Below are 26868 nucleotides of genomic sequence, written 5' to 3' on the forward strand. Positions count from 1 at the left end.
GAGTGGCTATGTTCCATTTAGACAGAAAATGTAAGAATGAAAAAGATTTGCAGATGTTTTTATTGGAGAGGCCATGATTACATATTAAAGTCACAAGTAAAAGGGTGATGTAATCTTTCCTTACTGCTCTATTTCACTGAATAATCCATCTTCCACACTATGCAATCTAACTTCGTCCCACACGGAAAAACCTTCACACTTTATCCAAAAGACTCAGGTTTTGCTTCTCTGAATATTGCCAATGTGCTTGAGAGGAAACTGGAAATGATATTAAATGGATTTGATTTTTTACTATCTAGAAACTTACTGTGTAAAATGAATTTATATAAACAGAAATTAATCCTTTAGAATTTTTGACATATTAAACAGACTTCATTTAGATGCAGGGTGGTCTCCATTACTTCTGATCAATATGTGTAACCACTTTAATTTTAACATATGTTAAAATCGACATCAGCCCTGACGTGTGGTGTCTAATATTAAAGCTGATATAGAGAATATTTTGAAAGCTAAAAAGTAATGAAAATTATAATGTTTGTTGGTTTTTTATACACAAAACAAAAAAGCAGTATCGATTTTGAGGCTTAGTTTTCCAGAAATAAATGTTGTAATTCATTAATAATTCAGTTGTCAAATCTATTTTTATTTTCATTTATTTATTTATTTGCTTTTTCTTTCTTTTTTTTTTTCTTTTTTTTTTTTTAGAGCCACAGCCACAGCATATGGAGGTTCCCAGGCATGGAGTATTTGGAGCTGTAGCTACCAGCCTATACCAGAGCCACAGCAATGCAGGATCCAAGCTACATCTGCGACTTACACCACAGCTCACTGCAATGCTAGATCCTTGACCCACTGAGCCAGGCCAGGGATTGAACTCACAACCTCATGGTTCCTGGTCGGATTTGTTTCCGCTGCACCATGACGGGAACTCCCTAAAACATGTACTTTGATACATGACTCAAACAGTCATCCAAAATTTTATTGAGGGATTTTAGAAATTATGGGTACTGTTGAAAGGGCATTAAATATTTTCAAGGAGATTACAGTTCAAATTGGAGGACAATAGTAATGCATATGTCAAAAGTAAAAGAGTAATTAAATGTACCTCATAGAGTACACAGGATATTTTTCAAAAACTCTAAAATAACAGTTAAATCTACAATGCTGTCAGCATTTCGCATGAGTCATGCCACTTCGCCATGCAGCAAAGCATCATGGAAGAGCAACAGAAACTGGCTTAACATTTGAAGCTTTTTTTCTCTACAACAGCCAGGTCATGTCGTATTATTGCAGCTCACAATTATCAGCACTAACTAGGTAGAGAATGCTTCAACAATGAATATATTAATACCCTATTTTAGAAGACTTCGTGGGATAATACAGTACTTTTTATATTTTATACAATTTCTATATAAAGTTGTAGTATTCCCAAAGGAAATGTGAAAGCAGTGCAGAGTGTTGTAGATCCTATAAAGTAGGGAGTTAGCAGTCATTACTGGATCATTTTCTATTGCAGAATGCTCAAGATATGCACATATTCACCACAGGTGGCTGTTCCAGTTCCACACTGTGCAACTCTAACAGATACTATTTACATTTTCATCTATGGAGAATGTTGTGCATAGGAAGAATTCCACTACCATATGCAATGGTCGGGTATGTGCTAGAAACATATCACTTGCTTACATTTTTTTTTTCACTATAGTTATTTGATAATAAAGAGGAACCTCCAAAGTGAAGTGCAGATTCAGTGCAAAGTAAACAGGTAGGCTCATCAAAGCAGGAATGGTAATGTCAATACAAGTGGTGGTGATGATGTATGTGCATTATCAGTTGCTTACATATCCTTTAGAATCCATATGGCGGGATTCTGACAGATGATTTTTTGAAGGGGTAAGAAAATATTTTAAGTTTCTGTTGTTTGCCTAGGTTCTTTATCAGTTGCTTTGGAGAAGTGTATTGGTGAACAGAACCTTATGTTTTTGTGTGTTTAGATTGTTGAACGATCTTCAGGGAAGCTCCAAGTAAATCCCTCTGCACACAATGTAATAATTAAATATTAGCTTAACTTTTCTATCACCTCCTGGGTTGTTATCAACCATTCTCAAACTAACTCAGCAGAAATGAAAACATTTCTAGTGACTGAAAGAGAAAAGCTTATTTTATTTGTACATTCTAGATAAATGCATGTAAGTATGTAGCATATTTTGGATACAATATCACGGTCTAAAGATCTGTGATCAGAGAAAAGAGTGTTCATATGTACTAACATATGCTGTGTACAGATTCCTCTGCAAAATTTTCCTTTTCCTTTCTATATAGAGGAGGGTCACATAGATAGGACTGCTATCTTGGAAAGGTGAAACAGAAGAAAGTGTTTTCTGAATCACATAGTTCTTATGTCTTATTAGTTGAAATCATTTAATTTGATTAGAATGGAGACCAGAGAAGCTTAATGTTTAATGGACAGTGCAAACTCAGCTCCCTGATCTATAGTGAAAAAATCCAAGAGTGCTGGAGGGCTGGGTGTTGGGTGGGACATTAATTGGGAAGGGATAGACAGGACTTTTTGAGATGATCTTGAATATGATGGCAGTTACATGAGTGCATCTATCTACCAAAACTCATTAACCTTACACATATAATGGGAGCATTTTATTGTATGTAATTTATATTTCAGTAAAAGCGATTTTGAAATACTAGCTGCCTATATCCAAAAGGAAAATTTCTTTATTAAAAATAGAAAAACATTTTTCTCTGTTCCAAAGAAATACTAGTACATCTATATATTTGAAAACAAAAGAAGGAGTCTTATCGAGAGTTAACACATGAAGAATTGTTACCTTAACTGAAAGTAAAATGTGGCAATATCTTTTAAAATATTTGAGGTCATTAAATATCTATGTGTATGTTTAAGTGGGTGAGTATATGTATGAGTGAATAAATAATTGTCCTATTGCTAAATAATCTAAAAATGTATAGTATGTTTGCTATAAACATGGAAATGTTCCCTTTCTTAAAATTGTAATATTTGAATAAGTATATTATCTTTGAAATATTTAAATAGTATGAAATGAAACGCCCCTCTTACCCTTCTTTGCCTCCTAATACCCATTGCTCAACTGAGACTTCAGAGTTGGAAGCTCACATTTGTACTTTGCTCCATATCATTTTTATTCATTCATTCATTGGAGATTTGGGGTATGAATGAGTAGATTTAAAAGTAGATACACACACACTGTTTCTGCAACTTGATTTTCACTTAAGTATTTAGAAAAAATAGTTTAAACATTACTAAGTAAGGCTGTGTCCAGATCCAAAATCAGCTGGTCAATTTTAAAGCATATGCCTCCTCCAAAGTTTATTCCAGAGGGATTTTAAAGTGATTAACATTTAAAAGTTGTTGATTTCAAAGGAATGTTAGGGCAAAAATTTTTTTTAACATTTTTAACCTATGTATAAATTACAAGGCATAAATCTAAATTCAGTGAGTCTTGACAAATGTATACCCATGTAATCCACAACCCTGTCTAGACAGAATTTTCTCAAATTCTCAGAAACTTTTTTCATGACTTTTCCCAGTCAATCCCTATGGCAGTTGTTCATACTTCTTTTCATTGATTAGTTTTGTTTGTTCTAGGATTTCACACAAATGGAATCAAACTGTTTGCACACTTTGTTAATCTCCTTGGCTTATCAACCTGTTTTTGAGCTTCTACCCATATCAGTAATCTGTTCCTCTTTACTGCTGACTAGTATTTTGGTTGTAGGAACATATTACAATTTGTTTATCCATTCTTCCTTTGATGGATATTTAGGTTAGGTTTAACTTAGACTGATTATGAGTAAGTGCTTATGTTCATTTTTATACAAGTCATTTTTGTGCTTGTTTTATCTCTGTGGGGCTAAATACTTAGCAGTGGAATTGCTAGGATTTAGAGTTAGTGTCCAGCTAACTTTCTGAGACTCCACTCGACTCACTTCTAAAGTGGTTGTATCATTTTACACTCCTACCAGCAGTGCATGCCAGTTCTGGTTAATAGCCTATATTTTAGCTATATTATAGTTATTAACTTCAAAGAGATTTTGGTACCTGATGTTTTAAAAGAACCATGAGTCTAAATGGACAATTTGGCCACTACCATCAGGGAGCTACTTTCAACTCTAAGAGGTCATTTTGTAGGGCAAGAGTTAAATGTCAGAAACAAAAGAACAGTTTAAACCTCTGCTAATTATCAGGTATATTAAGAAAAGTCCTTGACTTTTCAGCTGTCTTTGGCAGATTTTACAATTACCACATGTGCCTCAATATTGGATAGATTTTGAAATATTATATAAATTAGTGCTTGCTTAAATCAGAACAGTTTCCTGTGTTTTCCATTTTAAATGCTGGTACAAGCCACCATTTCTCACTGACTTAATTGTAAAGTGCATGATCCAGTGCAGAAATAAACACATACCTTCAGTTTTGCCTCTAATCTCTGAGTTCTTGCCAACCCTGTTTCTTCACACCTCTTGAGTTTTTCAGTGGGGGATTTGGAGCGATAGAGACATTAAATTCTAACTCTACCCTTTACTTGCTTTAGAGTTCAGGCAAGTTAGTTAAGAAAGAAAGGGGCAAATGGGGGCTATAAAAACTACATGAAATGATGCAAATAAGGCACTTCATTAATACAAATCACAAGAAGTTTTAGTTCTCAGACATTGTAGCAGCAGGAATCTTTTTTCTAAATTCCATGCCATAGACAAAGTGCAGTGCTCCCTTTTTTATAAATGTAGCCTGTTTTTTCTCTGCAGTACCTTAATTCATACTGTTGCTACGCTCTTGGCAGGTCTGTCTTCCATTTTTTAGAAGTCTAAATCCTCACAGTAATTCTCAACTTAAAGTCCTCCACTTTATCTGAATCTCTCCAAACGGTCTATCTGGAAACAAACTTTAATGTGAAGTATACCTGTCCTTTAAAGATAGAACAAGTCTTTTTTGTTTGTTTTTTGTAAATTGTCACCATGTTTGATACTATTAGGGAATAAATTATAATGAAAACAAAAGTTGTTTTATTTTATTTATTTTACTCTTCAAGAGGCAGAAAGAGTACCATCCCATGTATCTTGCCATCTTTATCATCACCATGAGAACTACATTAATAAAGTGCTTCCCATGTGCCAGACTCAGTTCTAAGCATTGATATTATTAAATCAATGTGGCAAATGCACTTGGGAATTTCTTTTTTTTAAAATCTGACTCACATTAACTTCTTTGCTTCAAAGTTTCTTTTGAATATACTAATTCCCTTCCATCTTTACTGAGACTTAGGGTGGACATTTAATCAAAAATCACTACAGAGAATGCTACATTCACCTAGAATTGTGACTGAGATTAAAAATCAATACATACTATTAATATCTAATTCCACTACTTTTTAAAGTGTCCTTTCTCCCTCTCTTTTAATCCCAGCTCATCTATGAGTTTCAGCATTGACATTCTAAAATGGACTATGATGAGGATGATTCACTAAAATACTATGAATTAGTACTATGAACAGTACTATATGAACTCTTTCAATACATATCTGCAGCACAAAATTGAGCATATCAACCCACTGGAAAGTGCATCTATCCTTAGCATGGAACTCTTGTAGGTCATCTGAGAGTATAAGGCGGTTTTTCAGGAATCAAAGAGATAAATTCAAATCAAATTTTGCTCCATGTCCTGTAATAAGTTGTGATTAAAATGTCATTTATTAATTTTGTCATAATTCTAGACATTGAATGATACTCTAAATGACTTTATTGAGGTACATTTTACATACAATAATATGAAACAACTTGAGTGTACAGCTTAAGGAGTTTTGTCAAATGTGTAATCTTGCTCACCCACCATGACTTAAGGTATAGATCATTTCCATCACTTTGCAAAGTTGTTTGGTACCCATCTGCAAACAGTTCCTCTCATGTTAATCTCCAGGCAACAACTTCTTTCCGTTCTAACACTGTAGGTCAGTATTGCCTCTTTTACAACTTCACAGAAATGGAATCACAGGGTCTGTACTCTGCTTTTCAATCTGAAAATCGCTAGGTATTTCCTTTCTACAATTTCAATCTCCTTATTGATATTCTCTATATCAATAAGTGATATCAATAAGTGAGATATAATTATCATGCATTCTTTTAGTTACTTTGACATATTTTCCTTAGCTCTTTGAACATATTTAATATAGCTGATTTAAGTTATTTGTCTCATAAGTACAACATCTGAATTTTCTCAGGAAGTTATTGACTGCTTTTTCCTGAATATTGGCCATACTTTTTCAATTCTTTACAAGTTTTAGAGGTTTTTGTTGAAAACTGATTTTATTATAAGGAAGTAACTCCTGAAATTAGAGTCTTCCTCCTTCCCAAGATTTGCTACTGGTTGATGTTATTTGTTTTAGTGACTATTCTGAACTAATTTTAAAGTCTGTTGTTTTTTGCTCTTTGTAGCCACTGAAGTTTCTCTATGATACCCTACCAATCAATTAATGCTTGGACAGGGATTTCGTTAAATTTCCCATGCAAAAAAAAAAAAAAAAAATCTTTCGGTCTTTGCAGATTTGCTCCATATTATGTGTAGGGGTACATCTTGAACACTCAGCCAGGCATCTTCCATCTTACCTTTAACTTCCTGCTTGTGCAGATCCTGAAAGTCACCCAGATATGAGATTTTAGGGCTTTCTCTGGCCTTCTCTGAACATACAGCCAACCCTGTTTATGTTTGGTTTCCATATTCCAAGAATATGTCACAACTTTTCAAAGCCCTTATTCCTTAGATATCTCATTTTCTAGATTTTCTTCCCATTCTTTTTTTTTAATAATTTTTTTTTATTTTCCCACTGTACAGCAAGGGGATCAAGTTATCCTTACATGTATACATTACAATTACAGTTTTTCCCCCACCCTTTGTTCTGTTGCAACATGAGTATCTAGACAAAGTTCTCAATGCTATTCAGCAGGATCTCCTTGTAAATCTATTCTAAATTGTGTCTGATAAGCCCAAGCTCCCAATCCCTCCCACTCCCTCCCCCTCCCATCAGGCAGCCACAAGTCTCTTCTCCAAGTCCATGACTTTCTTTTCTGAGGAGATGTTCATTTGTGCTGGATATTAGATTCCAGTTATAAGTGATATCATATGGTATTTGTCTTTGTCTTTCTGGCTCATTTCACTCAGGATGAGAGTCTCTAGTTCCATCCATGTTGCTGTAAATGGCATTATGTCATTCTTTTTTATGGCTGAGTAGTATTCCATTGTGTATATATACCACCTCTTCCGAATCCAATCCTCTGTCGATGGACTTTTGGGTTGTTTCCATGTCCTGGCTATTGTGAATAGTGCTGCAATGAACATGCGCATGCACGTGTCTCTTTTAAGTAGAGTTTTGTCCGGATAGATGCCCAAGAGTGGGATTGCGGGGTCATATGGAAGTTCTGTGTATAGATTTCTAAGGTATCTCCAAACTGTTCTCCATAGTGGCTGTACCAGTTTACATTCCCACCAACAGTGCAGGAGGGTTCCCTTTTCTCCACAGCCCCTCCAGCCCTTGTTATTTGTGGATTTATTAATGATGGCCATTCTGACTGGTGTGAGGTGATATCTCATGGTGGTTTTGATTTGCATTTCTCTTATAATCAGCGATGTTGAGCATTTTTTCATGTGTTTGCTGGCCATCTGTATATCTTCTTTGGAGAAATGTCTATTCAGGTCTTTTGCCCATTTTTCCATTGATTGATTTTTTTTGCTGTTGGGTTGTATAAGTTGTTTATATATTCTAGAGATTAAGTCAGTTGCATTTCTCTATACCCATTCTTTTTAGGTAGTCAGTTGTTTCTCTGTCCCACTGTATCTTTTGCTTTGGGTGGGAAAGACTGAAAAACATTTACATGAAAATTTTTTTCACAAATGCCTTCCTTCACATGGCTTGTTCTGAGTTAAGCAAGCACTAATTTTGAACCAGTCGTCGTGAAGCTTCCAGACAGATCCACCAAGGCTCAATCTTTCCAAATCAAGATATTTTTGTTCCCTTGAACAATGGCATCTAGAATGCAAGCTGCCATTTTTAAGACTTCTATTGAGGTGGAGGGGGGGATGTAGCTATAGGTGGGAATAGGGAACATCCCGAAGTTCACTGTTTTTACTGAAATTCACTGAGTTAAGTAAGCACTCCCAAACTGCTGCAGGCTTTTCATTCATTTTCAAAGCTGCAAAAAAAAAGCTGATTTTGGTAGTTTTTTGCAAACATAGTTGCTTGTATGTGTAGGGGCAAATACTTGAAGTTTCTTACTCCTCTATTTTTGCTGACATTAATGCACAACCTTGTTTGTCTGTTCTTGCATGTTGTTTACTTTTCCATTAGAGCCTGTAACATATTAATCATAATTATTCTAATTTATTTATCTGATCATTCCAACATATGCATCATATCTGAGTCCCATTCAGTTTTTTACTTTGTTTAGACTGTGTTATTCCTTGCCTTTTAGCGTGCCTGGAATTTTTTGTTGCAAACAGGATATTCTATTTTATCCTGTAATAAGAACTGAGGCAAACATCTTTTTCATATGACTATTTTTTTGTTGTTTATTTCTTTATTTTTTATTTAAGTAAGTCAGAAAGAGAAAGACAAATGCCATATGATATCACTTATATCTGGAATCTAATATATGGCACAAATGAACCTTTCCACAGAAAAGAAAATCATGGACTTGGAGAATATATAACTATTTTTTATTTCAATTTATGTCACTATAATTGACTTACAGCACTGCATATGTTTAAGGTATACAGCATAATGACTTGATTTACCTATATTACAAAATACTTAGCACAGCAAATTTAGTTAACTTCTCTCACTTCATAGAGATACAAAAAAAAAAGATAAGCTGTTCATGTGAGGATTTATTTTAATCTTGGCTAGGACTGGAACTGTGTTTAATGTGAGTTGAAGCTGTAGGTTACATAGGCTTCATATTCCTTAACTGCTGTTTTTGGCTCCTTTATTGAATTGGGCTTCCCTAGTACTCTAATTCTCCTCCTCAGAGGCACTCTTTCAGCTGTCACCATTGTTATTATGTAACCTTTTGGTGTGGTTGTAATGTTGGGGGAGGGGAAGCATTATATAATCTTACAGCTAAATCTGTTTTTTATGTGTTTCTGGGTTGGACTTTTGAGTTTCAAGTGTTTTTCCTGTGATACAGCTTTTTTCTCCCCTTTGGAGGGAGTCAGGAAGATTAGAGGGGGATTAAAATGACCTTCTACTGGCTGTGAGACTCTGGTAGTCTTTTCCCTTGAAGAGCATGCCTGGGCATATTTCACAGGGATTCATCTCTGCTTCTCCTTTGAAGGATCATGAGAGACTCTTTCTTTGATCTTCATACCTGGGTTGATGGAGGTAAACCCCTGAAGTATCAGAGGGTCCTGAATGAGGCCTCAGGACTTTATCACTTTCATGCTAGTCCACAGTCAGTCTCTAGTACTTTAAATTTATCACTGAAGTGGTCCTATCTTCTGCCCCAATTAAGTAAATCTAGACTGTGATTCCTTTTATTCTTTTTTCTCTCCAGATTTAGGAGGAATAGCTTGTCTAACTGATGGACTGAAGAAAAGTCATTGATTATCAGTGTTTAGCTTTTCCTATTTATAAAGGTCAATCATGATGAATTTCAAGCTCTTTATATTTCAGAACTCAAAGCAGAAGTCCGTGTATTTATTTCTTTAATCTTTTATTTTTTCTAGGTTTCTATTTAGGTCGTTTCTATCCTTTTAACTTCAAGTCCAGTGATCTTTTCTTCTTTATGGTTTTATATGATGTTAAGCCATTCTATTAGTTGTAAAAACACAATGGTGTGTTTTTTACCTCCAGAATTCCCATTTTTTTTTTTAAATATCTTCTGTTTTTGACTATATTATGTTAATACTTTTTTAAATCCTTGAGCATACTTAGGATAATTGTAATTGCTGTTTTAAATTCCTTCTCTGTTATTTCCATTATTTTTGCACTTCTTGGTTTATTTTTATTTTTTTTGACAAATATTCCCTATGATTATGGGTCATAATGCGTACTCTTTTTTTTTTTGTACCTTTGCTATATAAGTTTCTTTAGTCAAGCAGCTCATTTATTTATTGATTACCTTATCCTTCACATTTTACTTCTTCTTAAAAGCCTTTTTAGCTCTGATAGTGCATTTTTACAGTAACCTTTACACTAAGGCTGGTGTGACTTCCAGGCACCTCTGCTGATTGCTTCAGTATTTAACAAGGTCTCACGACTTCCAGTGAACTCTAGAAGATTTTGCTTATAGACCTACATTTGTTTTTGTTTTATTTGCTTTGACTGATCATTTCCATTTGAAAATGATGATGGGTATTTAGCTGAAAACTCAGCAAACCTCCTATGCAGACAACTGGAATCCTTTTTTTTTTTTCTATAGATCTTTCCCATTCTGGACTCTTCCCACAAATTATAGCTGATTTAGCTTTCCCAAACTCCAATCACTGTTTCTTCAACTTATCAATATTCCCATTGTCTATTTAGTTTCCTTCCTCCCCATGCTACTGTTCTGAACTTGGCTCCAGGTAGGCAAGCTATGGCAATGTTTAAGGTGCATTACTTCTTTCTCTTCCCTCAGGGATCACAGTACTGCACTTTTAGTTCAAATGTTTGAAAACATTTGTTTCCTATATTTGGTCAAGTTTCTAATTCTTTATTTCAGAAAGGCACCTTTCACACTTGTTACTCTTTCATAATTAGAAGCAAAGTTCTGAATTATACTTCCATGTCGTTGAATTTGTGTAATATAAACTACTGCAAATTACTGGGGACTCAGGAGTCATAAAATAACCTTAACTTTATAGAAATTTATTGTGTAAGTTGTAAAGAATTTTAGTTTCCTTATTAGTAGCTCATTTTATTCTTAATAGTAATTTCTTAATTCTGTGCACATTAACATTGTAATACTATTTTATAATTATGTAGATACTTGGCAGTGAATCAATTTCTTTCCCCGAAATTTCTCAGCATACATTCAGAATTAGCAAAAATTGATTGAAGTTAACTGGGATAATAACAACATTAACTAATATCTATGGAGTCCTAACCATGTGCCAGGTACTGAGCTAGGTTCTTTATATATACCGAAACCCTGGACTGTCTTTAAAGGCACTTGCTATTATTTTACTGGTATTATTGATGAGAAAACAGATAAGATAGCTAGTATTAGCATACCCACTTTACATAGGGACTAAAGGCTTGGAAAGATTATATGCTTAGTAGGTAATGAATTTAGGTTCATCCCAGAAAAGTAGAAATAAATATGATTTTCTCTTTTTAAAAAAACATTGTGGATTTAATGTGTATGATTTAGGATATTCCTGAAAGCGTAACCTTAAAAGCTAAAGCCAGAGGCTTATTTGGGAATATGAAAAATATTTCTCTGTTAAAATTACTTTCAGTTTCTATTTGAGTTTTCAAAAGGTTCATATTAGAAATATGAAGTTTATCTCACAGTCTTATTTATTTTCACTTTTATAGTTATTGACATCATTATTTTGTGGGGACAAATATTCTTCCTGTTTCTAATTCCTTTACATATCAGTATTTATTTGTAATCAAGATCACCACCATTTATATTTCTCCAAAGATCTCTCTACCATTACAATTGTTCTGTTTTACTCTCGACATGGATTTATTTATATTCCAGCACCTCCCAATGCACTTTGCACATACTGTAGTGGTATTCATTATGCATTTGTTGAATAAATGAGTAAATGCAATAAATAAGTAATGAAAACCTCAAGTCCCCTGTCTGCTCTCCAAGTTCCCTATGGCAATTACTTACTCTTTTTGTTTGCCACAGTATTCCACATCTCTAAATCACTTACAGTGTGAACAAGTTATTGCTTTTCCTTAGAGAATCTAAATTCTAACACTTTATTCATTCTTCTCTCTCTCCTCTTTATCTTTACCTCTCTAAATTCTAGATGAGCGCATCCATACAAAACACATACATACATATAGTACACATTGACTCACACAATTTACTTACAATTATGTGTTACACATTTCATTTACTCACTCAATAATGGAAAATTCCTCATAGACAGGAAACATAATTTTTCTCCTCTAACACATCATTCCTCAGTTATAATGAATGGAGTCAATGTGTTCATGAGATTGCCCACTTCAAAGGAAAATGCTATCTGATATATTTTCTTTGTTTCTTTGTTTCTTTTGTTTGCTTAGCAGAGCACCATATGCCACCCAATTTAGTCATATTTAAGGTTAAATATATATATATATAAAACACACACACATATAACAAAATACTGTCCACCACATAGCATTTTATTATCTACTCATTTTACAGTATAAGGAGACATAATCCTAATTTATAGAAATATAAAACCCTGTTTTGAGACTGTGTCCCAAATATATCAGAAGGGAAATAGGCCTGGTGCCTGAGATTTACTACGGAGGTGGGCAGAAAGTTTATTTCTATTAAGTTTCCAAGTAGTACTGATATTGCCGGTTCAAATTTTGAGAACCACTGCTCTAAGTCATTTAGTTCATATTTCTTATTTATTTGCATATTTGTTTCTTTCCTTCATGTAGGAATAAATCTGTACTTAGAGGGAATAAATTCATGTGAAATATTAGAAGACTACTTTAAGGTAAGAGGTGCTCCTAAATTATCTAGAGTAGGTTAGTCTCTTTTTTCTTGACTTTGACAATTCAATTCCCCCACCTTAGTTTACTAACCCTAATGATTCTGAATCATAAGATAAATCTTCCCTCCTATCAAGGTTAATAAATCCCTTCCCAGACCCACTTCTTTCACAGAGTTGCATCCAAACAAAATTTGCTTTGGAACTTTTTCTGAACTCCACAGATGCTTCCATCCAAATCTACTAGTCCTTTACCTTCCTCTTGAGTCTGCTGGTTTACTGGACAAATTAGCTAATATTATGTCATAATATTAGTGACATAATAGTAAATACAAGTGGATACTTTTTTTTTTGTCTTTTTGTTGTTGTTATTTCTTGGGCCGCTCCCGCGGCATATAGAGGTTCCCAGGCTAAGGGTTGAATCGTAGCCACCGGCCTACGCCAGAGCCACAGCAACGCGGGATCCGAGCCGCGTCTGCGACCTACACCACAGCTCACGGCAACGCCACAGCCACACCACAGCTCACGGCAACGCCGGATCGTTAACCCACTGAGCAAGGGCAGGGACCGAACCCGCAACCTCATGGTTCCTAGTCGGATTCGTTAACCACTGCGCCACGACGGGAACTCTGCAAGTGGATACTTTAATCACTTGGATGTAGGTATGTCTTAGAGAACACAAGGGCAAGGAGTGTGACTGGATTTGCTAAGAATTGGCTAGAAGTAGGAACTGGAAAACTATGAGGAAATCAAGTTTCTACCCACATATTTTCTCCCCTACAGAAAACATGGTCTCTTGCATTCGTTTCTGCAGACACCTTTCGCTCTCTCCATGCGTATGTCTATGACACAGTTCTCAATTTCATGTTTGTGCTAACAAACAAGATGATCAGTGTCTTTGTTACAAATCAATGGAATACAGAATTTGGCTCAAGTTGGTGTCAATTGCCCAGCCGGTTTTCAGTTAACCATAACTACAGGAAAAAAGTATACTGTATGATTGTAACTGTTGATGCCAAACCCTCAGGGGTGAGGACAACTCTGAGATGAATATAGATGTCTCATTCATGAAAAAAATGATATTTAGATTCTATTTATAAATAGGTATATATGAATTTTAAAATTACAAAAATGAAACTTGCATGTGATAAAACAAAACATATTCAGGTAGGTCATTATGATGACAAGTCAGATAATTACCATAATTGAGGTAACCACTTGTAAATTTTTTGTTTGAGTGATTATTCTCATTTTAAATATTTTAAAACTTTAAATAGATGAAAACAGATATTCAGATATTTAGCTTTTCCAATAGCATTCCTTAAAAGATTCTTTTCAAACAAAAAGAATTTGGAGCTTTGTTAACAATCAACTTGTCAACACAAAATATGTGTATCTTCATACTCACTATTCTGCTCCATTGATCTAATTTACAATAGTAGAACACTATCTTCATTATTGTAGCTTCATATGCAGTCTTGAAATTAGATAGTAAAGGTCTTTGAGCTTTGTTTTTCCCTTTCAAAAATGTTTTATGCTGGAATTCCCATCGTGGTGCAGTGGAAACGAATCCGACTAGGAACCATGAGGTTGTGGGTTCAATCCCTGGCCTCACTCAGTGGGTTAAGGATCTGGCATTGCCGTGAACTGTGGTGTAGGTCACAGCTGTGGCTCATATCTGGTGTTGCCGTGGCTGTGGCAGAGGTTGGCAGCCGTAGGACTGATTTGACCCCTAGCCTGGGAACCTCAATATGCCATGCATGTGGTCCTAAAAAGCAAAAAAAAAAAAAAAAAATTGCTTTGGGCATACATATGATATCATTTATATGTGAAATCTAAAATATGGCACAAATGAACCTATCTACAAAATAGACACACAGACATGGAGAAAGAACTTGTGGTTGCCAAGGGGAACAGAGAGGGGGGATGGATTGGGAGTTTGGGGTTAGTAGGTACAAGCTATTACATTTAGAATGGGTAGGCAATGAGGTCCTATTCTACAGCACAGGGAACTATATCCAATCCCTTGGGATAGAACATGATGGAAGATAATATTAGAAAAAGAATGTATGTATATATTATACATAATATATGTGTTTTTTATATATACTATATATATAATATATATGTATGAGTGAGTCACTGCTGTATAGCAGAAATTGATACAACATTGTAAACAACCATAACTTAAAAAAATGTCAAAAAATGCTTTGGGTATATTAAATTTTGGTATTTCATTATAAATTTTAGAACCAATTTGTCAACTTCTGTAAAAATTCTCTTAGGATTTTAATTGGGATTCAGTTCAGTCAATTGTTGGTTTGGGTGAGAAGAGACATTGGTATCATCTAATCCATATCATGGTATATTTCTCACTTATTTAGATCATCTTTGGGTTTTCTCAATATTTCATAGTTTTCAGTATAGAGAACTTACTGCCATTTATTCCTTGGTATTTGATACTGACATATAAATGTTTTTGTTAAAATTTTATTTTCCCATTATTTATTGATTATTTATTTATTTATTGAAGCAGGACTCTGTTTTGATTATTGACTTTATAAACTTTGGCCTTGCAAAATTCACTAATTCTTATCTAAAAAAAATTCTCGGTGTTCTTGCTTCTCAATATGTCATTTAGAAATCATAAAAAAATTTCCTTTTCTGCTCTTCTTCTTCTTCTTTTTTTTTTTTTTTTTTTGGTCTTGTTGCCTTTTCTAGGGCCACTTCTCATGGCATATGGAGGTTCCCAGGCTAGGGGTCTAATCAGAGCTGTAGATGCCAGCCTACACCAGAGACACAGCAATGCAGGATCTTAGCCGGGTCTGGGACCTACACCACAGCTCATGGCAACACCAGATCCTTAACCCACTGAGCAAGGCCAGGGATCAAATCCTCAACCTCATGGTTCCCAGTCAGATTTGTTAACCACTGCACCACAACAGGAACTCCACCCTTTCTGCTTTTTATGCTTTCTCTTTATTTTTATTGTTTTATTTGTTTGTTTTCTTGTTTTATTTCAGTGGCTAAGATGTTGAGTAGAAGTGATGGGAGAAGGTATTCTTGTTTCATTTGTTAATGCAGGGATAAAGTCTTCAGTGTTTTATCATTAAGTAGAAGCTTAGGTTTCTTATCAATGCTTTTTAGTCATATTCAAGAAGTTTCCTTCTATTTCTAGTTTGCTAAAACTTTTTATTATTCCATTTATTAGAATGATGGTATATTTTTCTTCCTCCTTTTATTTGTTAACATTGTGACCCTGATTGATTCTCTAACAATAAATTTACCTTACATTCCTGGGATAAATTCCACATGTTTATGATGTACTCTTTTTTCAAATATTGTTAGATGCTGTTTGCTAGTAGTGCCTTAAGCATCTTAATTATTTTGTATTTATGATCATGAGTGATAACTAGTCTAATTTTATTTTGTCAGATTTTGAATTAGGGTTATGCTGGTCTTACGAATTGAGCTGGTTTGTGTTTCCTTCTTTTAAGTTGAAAGAGTTGTCTAAGGTTGATATTACTTCTTTCTTAAATGATTGATAAAATGCACAAATGAAAGTGCCTAGATTCAGAATTTTTTTGTGAGATGGGTTTAGATTAGGAATTAGGTGTTGAATGTATCTATATCCATTCACATTTTCAGTATCTTCTTGTGATAATTTTTGTAATTTTTATTTTTAAGTAATTTTTCTATTTCCTCTAAGCTTCTGAATTTATTGGTACAATGTTTATTAGTTATTGTCACAATGAGTATTATATTATTATCATTATTATCTTTTTCATCTTTGCTGGATCTGTTCTTATGTTTCTGCTTTCATTCCTGAATTATGAGAGTTCTGTTTTCTCTTCTTTGCTCCATCATGCTAGGAATTTACCAATTTTACTAATCTTTTCTAAGTTCACTTTTGACTTTATTTTTCTATTATTTACTTCATTTATTTTCTTTCTATTTTATTAACTTTTAAAATTTTCCTTTGGTTTTAAGCTTGATATTTTAAATTTTATTTTAAATTACTTCAGGCATTTTTTCATTTTTTAAAAGTTTTATTGAAGTATAATTGATTTACAATGTTGTGATAATTTCTGCTGTACAACAGAGTGATTTAGTTATATATATACAAATATCCATTCTTTTTTAGATTTTTTTCCCACATAGATTATCATAGAATATTGGATAGAGTTCTCTGTGCTATAGAGCAGTTCCTCACTGGCCAATCATTCCATATACCACAGTGTGTATATGCCAATCCCAAACTCCTAGTCCATCCCTTCCTACTACCTCTCCCCTTTGGAAACCAGAAATTGTTTTCAAAGTCTGTGAGTCTGTTCTGGAAATAAATTTGTATGTATCCTTTTTTGTTTTAATAGATTCCACATATAAGTCATATCATATGCTGTTTGCCTTTGTCTGACTTAACTCACTTAGCATGACAGTCTCTTGACTGGGCATTTTTTTATGGTCCAAATTATGGTAAATCTCAGTAAATGTTCCAAGAGAACATGAAAAACTATATTCTGTACTTGATGACTGAAATATTTTATAAAAGTTAATTCAAATTGGGTGATGATATTTTTTTAAATATTCTATATTTTTCCCGAAATTTTTTCTACTTTATCTGATATAACTTGCCTACTTGTCTTCTATTTTATAAATTTTTTTTTGTCTCCTAATTATTGTGAACTTACCCAGTATATTAGTTTTCTGTTGGTATATAAAATTTGCCAGACACTTAGGAGCTTAAAAGAATACACATTTATTATCTCATAGTTTCTGTGGGTCAGGAATCTGGTATGTGTTTCCTGGGTAATGTGCTCAGGGAACCACCTGCTGAAATTCAAGTGTTGGCTGGGGCTGCAATTTCATCTGATATTTGGGGAAGAATTTAGTTGTAGACTCAATATCCTTGCTGACAGTTGGATGGGGTTCACTCTACACTCCTAGTGGCTGCCCTCAAAGCCTAGGCATGTGGTACTCTTACAACATGGCAGCTTACTTCTTTAATCCAGGAGGAACCCTCATCAGTCACCTAAGACAGAGCCTTATATAATAGAGATATGAGAGAGATGATCTCAACAACTTTGTCATACGGTAAAAAACTAACCAAGGGAATGACTATCTCATGTTGTTCACAGGTCACACATACATTCAAGAGAAGGAAGTTATTCAGTGTGAACACCAAGGGGCAGGGATCTCGGGAGCCTTCTTAGAATTTGTCTACCACAATGAAGACGTCAAAATGAACCAGTAGGATTGCTTTATTGTATAGTACATGTCTCCATGTGTATAAGACCACTGTAAAAAATTATAATTAACTTGTGATTACTTGAAGTGATGGATTAGGGCATATCATGTGCCAGAAGGACCTGGGCCATGTTTGAAGAGCTATGTTTAATGAGAAGAGAGATTTTAATTGCCTGAAGAACATCCCAGAGTAAAAGCTTCTATAAAAGAGAGTACTTAGGCTTTGTGGAAAATGTATTTTTTTAATTGCTGTGAAAAGCATAGGATGAAGGAACTTTGGAGGGGAGAAAAGTTGAAATGATATTTGCCAAATGAAATATGTTGCAGTTATGTTAGGACATCTACTCCCTCTAAAATCTCAGTAAAAGCCATAAAATTTGTGAAAATAAATTGACATTTCCGTATTTCTTGAAGACACTAGTAAAGGGGCTGGATTCCAGGTTTAATTGATGTGAGGGCAAATAAGACTCATTGTGGGCAGATGAGAAGACTGACACCTCTGCGTTATTGAAAATTGCTGTTTAATAAATACACAACCCATCCTTGATCAATTTTGTGACGCAAAATTTTAACGGACATTTTAAACTTCTGTTCTTTCTCCTAACCCCCTTTTTGGCCATAATTTAGGTTAGTTCAATGACTCTTACACTGTATTTTTTGGACATATCTGGCTGTTTCTTGAACTTCCTAAAAGCTTAGTTGTAGGAACAATTTGCTGCTGATAGCAGAGTTTCAAAAATGTTGATTTTATTTTATTAAAAAGATATTTATAATATTTAGAAGAGTACATATAATAAGGTATTTATTTTCCACTGCTGTGGAAATCTTAGTTTTGCTTGCTTTTTTTAACTCTAGTCTTCTCCTCATCCTCCTTCTCTTCTTTCTCTCTCTCTCTCATTCTCTCTGTCTCTCTCAACTTGTTACTCTATTGATTTTGTTAAAATTATACCTTAACAGAATAAAAGCTAAAATAATCCAATTATTACAAAATATGATATCAAAATTAAAACAATGGCAATAAAAATTAATGGCAAAGCCCACCTACAACTATGAACATTAAGTGACTATCATCTCCTATTTTACATGTAGTATCCTATTTTAAATAGGATGCTTGGTAGGTAGATTGACAGACATATAAAATGAGGTTATATAGTTACTGCTCTTTTAAAATTTGAGAGTATTAAATTGAATTTTTTGAATTAAATTTATTTGGATGAACAGCAAGTAAATATTTTTCGGTTTCAAGAAATATTTCATAAACCAACTTTAGTTTCAAAAAAGTGATTGTAAAATGCATTAGGTGGTTGGATTCACATTCTTCAGCCTGCATTTCCCTATAATGGACAATTCAGACATAGACATGGACATTTTCCTAGGTCTCTTCCCTGCCCACATATGCTTTTTTATTTTTGTTTTAAATAAGTGATTGACATTTTCATTGTGGATAATCTTGGGATTTTTTTTTTTTTCTCTCAGACATTGGAGGATGTTGCTCTGTTATTCTCTGGTTTTGAACCTTACCACAGATGTGAGAACAGCCAGTTCCCTGGTATTTTTCTGCTACCTATTGTTAGTTTGTTTTTCTTTCTGGGTGTTTAAAGATTTCTTTCTTTATCTTTGAGGTACAAACGAGGCTATTTCTAGGTGTTAAATGTCTGCATTTTTTGAAACAGGATGTGTTATTTCAATTTGTATTTTTTTAATTTGTTTAAAGGAAAAAAATGTCCAATTCTATCTCATTTCCAGTAGTTTTGTATCAATTAATATCTCTATATTTAATCCTTGCAACATATGGAAGTTTCCAGGCCGAGCCAGGGATTGAATCCCAGCCATAGTTGTGACCTATGCCACAGGTGCAGCAATGCAGGATCCTTTAACCCACTGTACTGGGCCAGGGAACAAATATGTGCCTCCACAGCCACTGGACCCACTACAATTGCACTCTTAACCCACTGTGCCTCAGCAGGAATTCCTGTTTTAACCCCTTTGACTTTTTCTTTTAATTATTTTTCTTATCAAGTAGTCTTAATTGTAATAAATTGTTATTTCCCCAATACTATTTTTTTTCTACTGTACAGTTACACATACATGTATGGAAACACCCCAAATGTTCATTGACAGATGATTGGATTAGGAAGGTGTGGTATATACATAATGGAATACTACTCAGCCATAAAAAAGAACAAAATAATGCCATTCGTAGCAACATGGATTGAACTAGAGACTCTCATACTGAGTGAAGTAAGTCAGAAATAGAAAGACAAATACTCTTTGACTTTTTCATTTGTAATCACTTTGCTTATCTTCAGTCTTCTTTTATGTCAATAATTCAGCTTTTAGTGTGGCTTCTATTTGGCTTCTTTTTATCTTTTAAATTTACTTCTTTGCTCTGAAATGATGATGCTGTTTTGTTCTTTAATATGTTTGGAAGGGTCTCCAATTTGATTTTCACTTCATACTATATCATTCATTTTATTATTTTCTGTTGTTTTATCAAATTTGTGTTCATATTGATGTTACCCCTGTTCTGAAAAACTAGAATGAATTTTATTCTTTTACTTGAAATCTTAGTTTTTTTCTCTGAATTGGATTATTTGTTTTCCTGTTACATTGTACTTTTTCTCTTTCCTTTTTTATTTCCCTCATTCTGTTCCTTTAGTCCTTCCTTTCCTTTCCCTTCCTTCCTTTCTTCTTTTCCCACTTTATAGTTTATCTGCATTATTTCCACGTTGTCTTTCATCTTGGTTATGCTCAGGCCTATGTGTTCTTTTGCTTATATACAGAGTGAATGTATCTTGACTCTCCTCATTGAATATCAGATACTGGTTTGTTTTTCCTTCCAAGGTAGAGATAGGGACTGTGCATCTGAGACTGTGCATCTTCACCCTGTCTCTGTAGACCGACAGGGGATAGAAAAATGAGGAATATGAAGGTAAAGGGTGTGAAAACTCAATGGAATTCTCGTGCTTTTCAGCTTGGTTAAGGTCTAGAAGCAGGTTTTACCTCTGTCTAACTTGAAGGCTGATAATTTTGTTCATGAAGGGACTTTTGGCTTACCCTTGGGCCTCAGACTTTTTCCTCAATCCAGCATATGTCGTCCTGGAGTCTTTAGTTGATTGAGTCTTTACCTTTGCTATCTTCTTTATACTTACTTTTGGATTCCAATAATCTTCAGTACAAAAGGGGAAAATAAAGTGGATGTCCATTCAGTTGTTTCATTCCAGATTTTGGGAGGCATCATTAGTGAGTAGTAATGGAATTTTGTTAACTCATTAGTAAAGCTTCTAGAAGGTGATATCAGTGTTAGGAATCAAGTGGTTTATCTCCTGTAGCTGCCATTATTTCCTAAATAATCTTACTAATTGTGAAGCAATTAAAGTTTGTTTCTATGTCATGTGGTTCCCCCAGAAGAACATGACACAACATTTGACTGCAGGTAGTTTGGGAGGTAACTCCAGGTGCAGAAGTGAAGAATTTAGCAGAGACATTATCAGTGCTTCCTTTTCGAGCCAGATAGTCACATAAATTGTTGGAGAAACTCTGGAAACCACTACCCAGAGTTATGTCACCTGAGAAAGGAAAGAGTTGGGCTATTTACATTCCCAAACATCTGCCAATAATTCATTAGTTGTTGTTGTCCCTGAGGAATTTAATCCTTAGTACTTTTAACTTGTACATTCAGAAAAGTAGTTTCCATCATGCCAGAGAAAATCCTCAGGCAAAGCAGTGTAAGGTGCTGGAAGTTGGAGAGGATATGGTAAGCATTAAATTAGTAATGGATAAAGGGTCAGTGCCCTGACAGTATCTGTTACAGATAAATTAATTTTCCACTAATTTGCTATCAAGTACAATGGTGATATGGTAATATGGTAGCCGAAGGAAAAAGGAATTGTTTTAAAATTATATGTTAAAACACAGCATTATACTATTGCTCAGGAAAGAATAAGAATTTTTTTTAATGCCTATATAATTTATGATAGACCACAGTACATTCCAAACAACTACTAATTTATAAATAATAAAGGTTTATTAATTTTACTCAAGTATTTAGCTTAATGTGTGCTTTCATTTCTCTCAAGTGACACTTAAAAATATGAAGGTTATAACAAACAACTCAAGAGTAATATGTAACAACATTATAAAGCACATTCTAGGAGATCACAACAAGTGGTACAAAAGGAAGAAATTCAGCTACATTACAAGAGATGAGAGTTCACTCTACCTATTAATATAAGTTTAGCTTCTAGCTCCGTTTTGGAGGCTGGAACACATACCATTTGCCTCTCCTTCCACAGGGATCTCCTTATAATCATTCATGGCATTGAAGTGCAAATAATAATAAACTCCGAATGACAGAGAATTAACATATATGAGATCTTGACATATTTCTAGAAGCTTCTAGTCTGTTGTTTGAACAATCAATGTATTTCAGATTCTTGAAAGCTGTTGCCCTGCATATGACCCTAAGGTACTCTTGTGGAGGTACAATTTGGTCTGCAAAACAAAACTTCAGAAACATGCTTGAAATGGAGTTGGAAGAAAGGACAGAGAGAAATAATGAGAATGAAGGAAGGAACTGATGGATTAACTAATGATCTGTAAAGGGAAGATCTGAGCTAATATGTTCTTAGCCAGGAAACAGTTAACCCAGTATAATCAGGAACTACCAGCCCATTAGTTCTTGGGAGAACTAATACATTTGTACAAGTGATGGTAACTTGGAATAAAACCCTTCTTAATCCTGTCATTTAACAGAACTGTTCCTGGCCTGATAGTATTTTCTTGCCTGATCACTCTAAATTGAAGCTTTATGATTAACACCAGACTTCCTAATCTGGCTTGCTGCTCTGAGAAAAGATCTATTAGAAAAAGCAAATTTATTAAAAAGCAAATAAACTAATCTTAGCTACCTAAAGTCATCATTTCAGCTCTATATTCCTAAGAAATGGTAGTTAAATATCACCTGAATTAAGAACAAAACTAGTAGTATGAAAAAGAACTAAATTGAAGAAAATCTGACCCCTTTAAGATACAGAAATAATTCTTTGAAACTATCTCTTAACAATAAAAGATATATTTTTAAAAAAATTATTGGAGTACAGTTGATTTACAATGTTGTGTTAGTTTCAGGTGTACAGCAGAGTGAATCAATTATCCATATACATATATCCATTCTTTTCCAGATTCTTTTCCCATAGAGATAACCCAGAGTATTGAGTAGATTTCTATTTACTATATAGTAGGTCCTTGTTACTTACCAATTTTATATATAGTAGTGTGTGCTAATCCCAAATTCCTAATTTATCCTTCCTGCCAACATTTCCCCTTCGGTAACCGTAAGTTTGGTTTTGAAATCTTTGAGTTTGTTTCTGTTTTGTGACTCAGTTATTTTGTATCATTTTTTATTAGATTCCACAAATTAGTGATCTCATACGATATTTGTCTTTCTCTGTCTGACTTAACTTAGTATGATAAACTCTAGATCCATCGATGTTGATGCAAATGGCATTATTTCATTCTTTTAATTGGTAGATAATTTTCCACTGTATGTAAGTACCACATCTTTATCCATTCCTCTGTATATGGCCATTTAGGTTGCCTCCATGTCTTGACAACTATAAACAGTGATGCAGTGAATATTGGGGTGCATTCATTTTTTCAAATTATGGTTTTCTCTGAGTAGATTCCCAGGAGTGGGACTGCCAGATCATATGGCAGTTCTGTATTTAGATTTTTAAGGAACTTCCATACTCTTCTCCATAGTTGTTGCACCAATTTACATTCCCATCAACAGTATATGAGGGTCCCTTTTCTTCACATCCTCTCCCTTTTCTCCACATCCTCTCCATCCTTACTGTTTGTAGACTTTTTGATGATGGCCATTCTGACTGGTGTGAGGTGATACCTTATCATAGTTTTAATTCACACTTCTCTAAAAATTACTAATTTTGAGCATCTTTTCATATGTTTTTTGGCCATCTGTATTCTTTGGAGAAATGTCTATTTAGATCTGACCATTTTTGATTGGGTTGTTTGTTTTTTTAAAATAAACCCATATAAGATTGTATATTTGGGGGATTAATTCCTTGTCTGTCACTTAATTTGAAAAATGTTTTTCCCATTTTGTGGGTTGTCTTTTCTTTTCTTCTTTTTAAATAGTTTACTGTGCAAAATCGTTTAAGTTTAATTAAGTCCCACTTGTTTATTTTGGTTTTTATTTCCATCACTCTAGGAGTCAGAACCAAGAAGATTTTGCTGTGCTTTATGTCAAAGAGTGTTCTGCCTATGTTTTACTCTAAGAGTAAAGTATCTGGCCTTATTTTTATGTTTTTAATCCATTTTGAGGTTTTTTTTATGTATGGTTATAAGAGATGTTCTAATTTCATTCTTTTACATGTACCTCTTCAGTTTTGTTTTTTTTTCCAGCAGCACTTAGTGAAGAGGCTGTCTTTTCTCCATTATGTATTCTTGCCTCCTTTGTCATAGATTAATCAACTATAGGTGCATGCGTTTATTTTTGGGCTTTCAATTGCATTCCACTAATCTATATTCAAAACATAGATACCTTCAAAATATAATAAAACAAAACCTGAAAACCTAATTTTAATCTTTCTGTGTGGTAAATAATTGCATTCATAAAACATGAGGAATATGCCCTGTGATATAACACATTATAGAGCATGATAATAGTTATAATAAATGGAAAATATCATTACCTATCTTAATAAATCTATTTCTTGCCAAAAAAAGGAAAATATCATTACATTTAAAAAAATCAATTGAAAGATTGGAAATTAATGTCAATAAAATATCACAGAATAAAGATAAAAAAATTTAGATAGAAAAAATATGAAAAAAATATTTCAAAACATCAACTAGTATAGAAGAGTCATCATCAGAATTAAAATAAGCCCTGGAAAAAGAGTTAAGAAAACAGAGACGAAAAAATCATCAAAGAAATTACACAAAACCTTCCAGAGTGGAAGATGAACTATGAGTCTTTAAAATGAAATGGCTGGAGTTCCCATTGTGGCTCATCAGGTCATGAACCTGACTAGTATCCATGAGGATGTGGGTTCAATCCCTGGCCTCACTCAGTGGGTAAGGATTTGGCATTGCCCTGTGCTGTGGTGTAGGTCACAGACATGACATGGATCTGGCGTTGCTATGGCATAGGCTGGCAACTGAGGCTCCAGTGTGACCCCTAGCCTGGGAACTTCCATGTACTGCACGTGTGGCCAAGGAAAGAAAGAAAGAGAGGGAAAGGGGGAGAGAGAGAGAGAGAGAGAGAGAGAGAAGGAAGGAAAGAGAAAGGAAGGAGAAAGAAACAGAAGAGAGGAAGGGAGGAAAGAAAGAAAAGGAAAGAGTTCACTGGTGAACATGAAAAGAGCTACACCTTGTCACATTTATGGTATACCATGAAGATCCTCAAACTAAGTGGAAAAATACTAAAACACAAGATGGGATATGTACACAGTAAAGAAAAGCAGGTAGATATCAGTAACGTCTAATAATAAAAGTTAATGAAGCAGTGCCTTGAAAGTTCAGAGGTAAAGTATATTAAATCTATAATTCCATAATCTTCCAAACTATCAATCAGTTTAAACATTTAAAATGTTCAAGATTCTCAACATTGACCATTTGTGTATCTTTTATTAGAATTTTCTTGAAATACTTTAGCAAAATTAGGAAGACACCCAATTAAAAAAAAAAAAGCTCATGAGATCTAGGAAAGTGTAAGTATATATAACCAAGGAGAACAGAAAAGTTCTAGGTTAATAGCTTTTGACCAAGTGACTCTAGGACTAGAGATGATTATAGATAGCACTTTGGGATTTTTATATTTGGGGCAAAAGACCTTATATAACATATGATATTTTTGTCAACAGGTGTATGATAAATTGGAGCTATGGTGAAAAGCTTTTGTTGTTTTGAGTTTTGGTCAAGAAGAAAAAGGGAAGACAATTAGATTATTCAGGAAAAATCAAATTTTGTATAGGAAAATTGTGCCAAATATGTAGCAAACATATACATGGAATGGTTTGAAGTAAAAGAGTATAAGAAAAGTAACTGTATTTGACTTGCTCCTCAGAGCTACTCAGGGATGGAAATAAGCTACAGTAAAGTAGAAAGTTATGTCTGGCAAAGACATTCATAATAACACTGACAAAGCCTATTGATTTTCAAATTTGTTAATAAATCTATACAAAAGTGCAGGCAAAATTATTAACAGAATATTAGGTTTAAACTTAAAATATGCAAACAAAGAAGTATTTGAGAAAAGGTAAAAGATGAAAAGTACTGGGAGAAGATGGGGTGGAAGGGCATGGGTGATGGCATCTCCATCTTTGACAGAACTGTTATATTGACCCAGGTTATTGACACAAGAAATAGAGCTGTAAAAATGTTATTCAAAGAACAGATACAAATAGTGGAATTGGGAGGATGATTGCTTTTAATTATATATTTTTATGTACTCTTTAATTTTTATTATTTCTCTGTATTACTACAATAAATATATTAATTTATGTACAATATGGAGAAGCCATTTCTTGTTTTTATGTTACTTTATCTCTTAATGTGACACTTTATTCAAAACCAACAGTTTTCTAGGCATAATTATTTCATGATAGATGGAGGATAGCTCCATTTATAATTTTTCAGAATTTTTAATCAATTTCAGTTTCAAAAAAAGTAAAATAAACAAAGGGCCATAGATAAAAGCCAAGGCATACTTAAACTCTAAAACTGATTCTGAAAAAGATTTAAGGGCAAGGGGAAATGGCCGAATAAATATACGGCAAATGTTAATTCTCAGGCTGCCAATAAATCTGTTAATTATTAGCTAAATATTAATTGCGAAATATTTAGCTTCTTTCAAAGAAAAGGAACATTTCAATAATTACTTTAATAACAGATGGTTTTCACTC

General features: G+C 34.0%; 1 protein-coding gene and 1 long non-coding RNA gene across 2 annotated transcripts in view; one reads left to right on the top strand and one right to left on the bottom strand.

Moving 5' to 3' along the window:
• LOC146397399 (uncharacterized) overlaps window positions 1–26868 on the bottom strand; it is a 208726-nt gene that overhangs the window by 23741 nt on the left and 158117 nt on the right. The window lies entirely within an intron of this gene.
• LOC146397400 (uncharacterized) lies at window positions 12614–25276 on the top strand. Its single transcript, XR_014823554.1, has 2 exons — window positions 12614–12697; window positions 17830–25276. It is a non-coding gene; the product is annotated as an uncharacterized LOC146397400 (long non-coding RNA).

This window comes from Sus scrofa, chromosome 13 (genome assembly GCF_054392235.1).
Source record: "Sus scrofa isolate SSC_HxYL_T2T_F1_AM1 chromosome 13, Sscrofa_HxYL_maternal_Yorkshire_Landrace_v2.0, whole genome shotgun sequence".
In the NCBI taxonomy this organism is placed as follows: Eukaryota; Metazoa; Chordata; class Mammalia; order Artiodactyla; family Suidae; genus Sus; species Sus scrofa.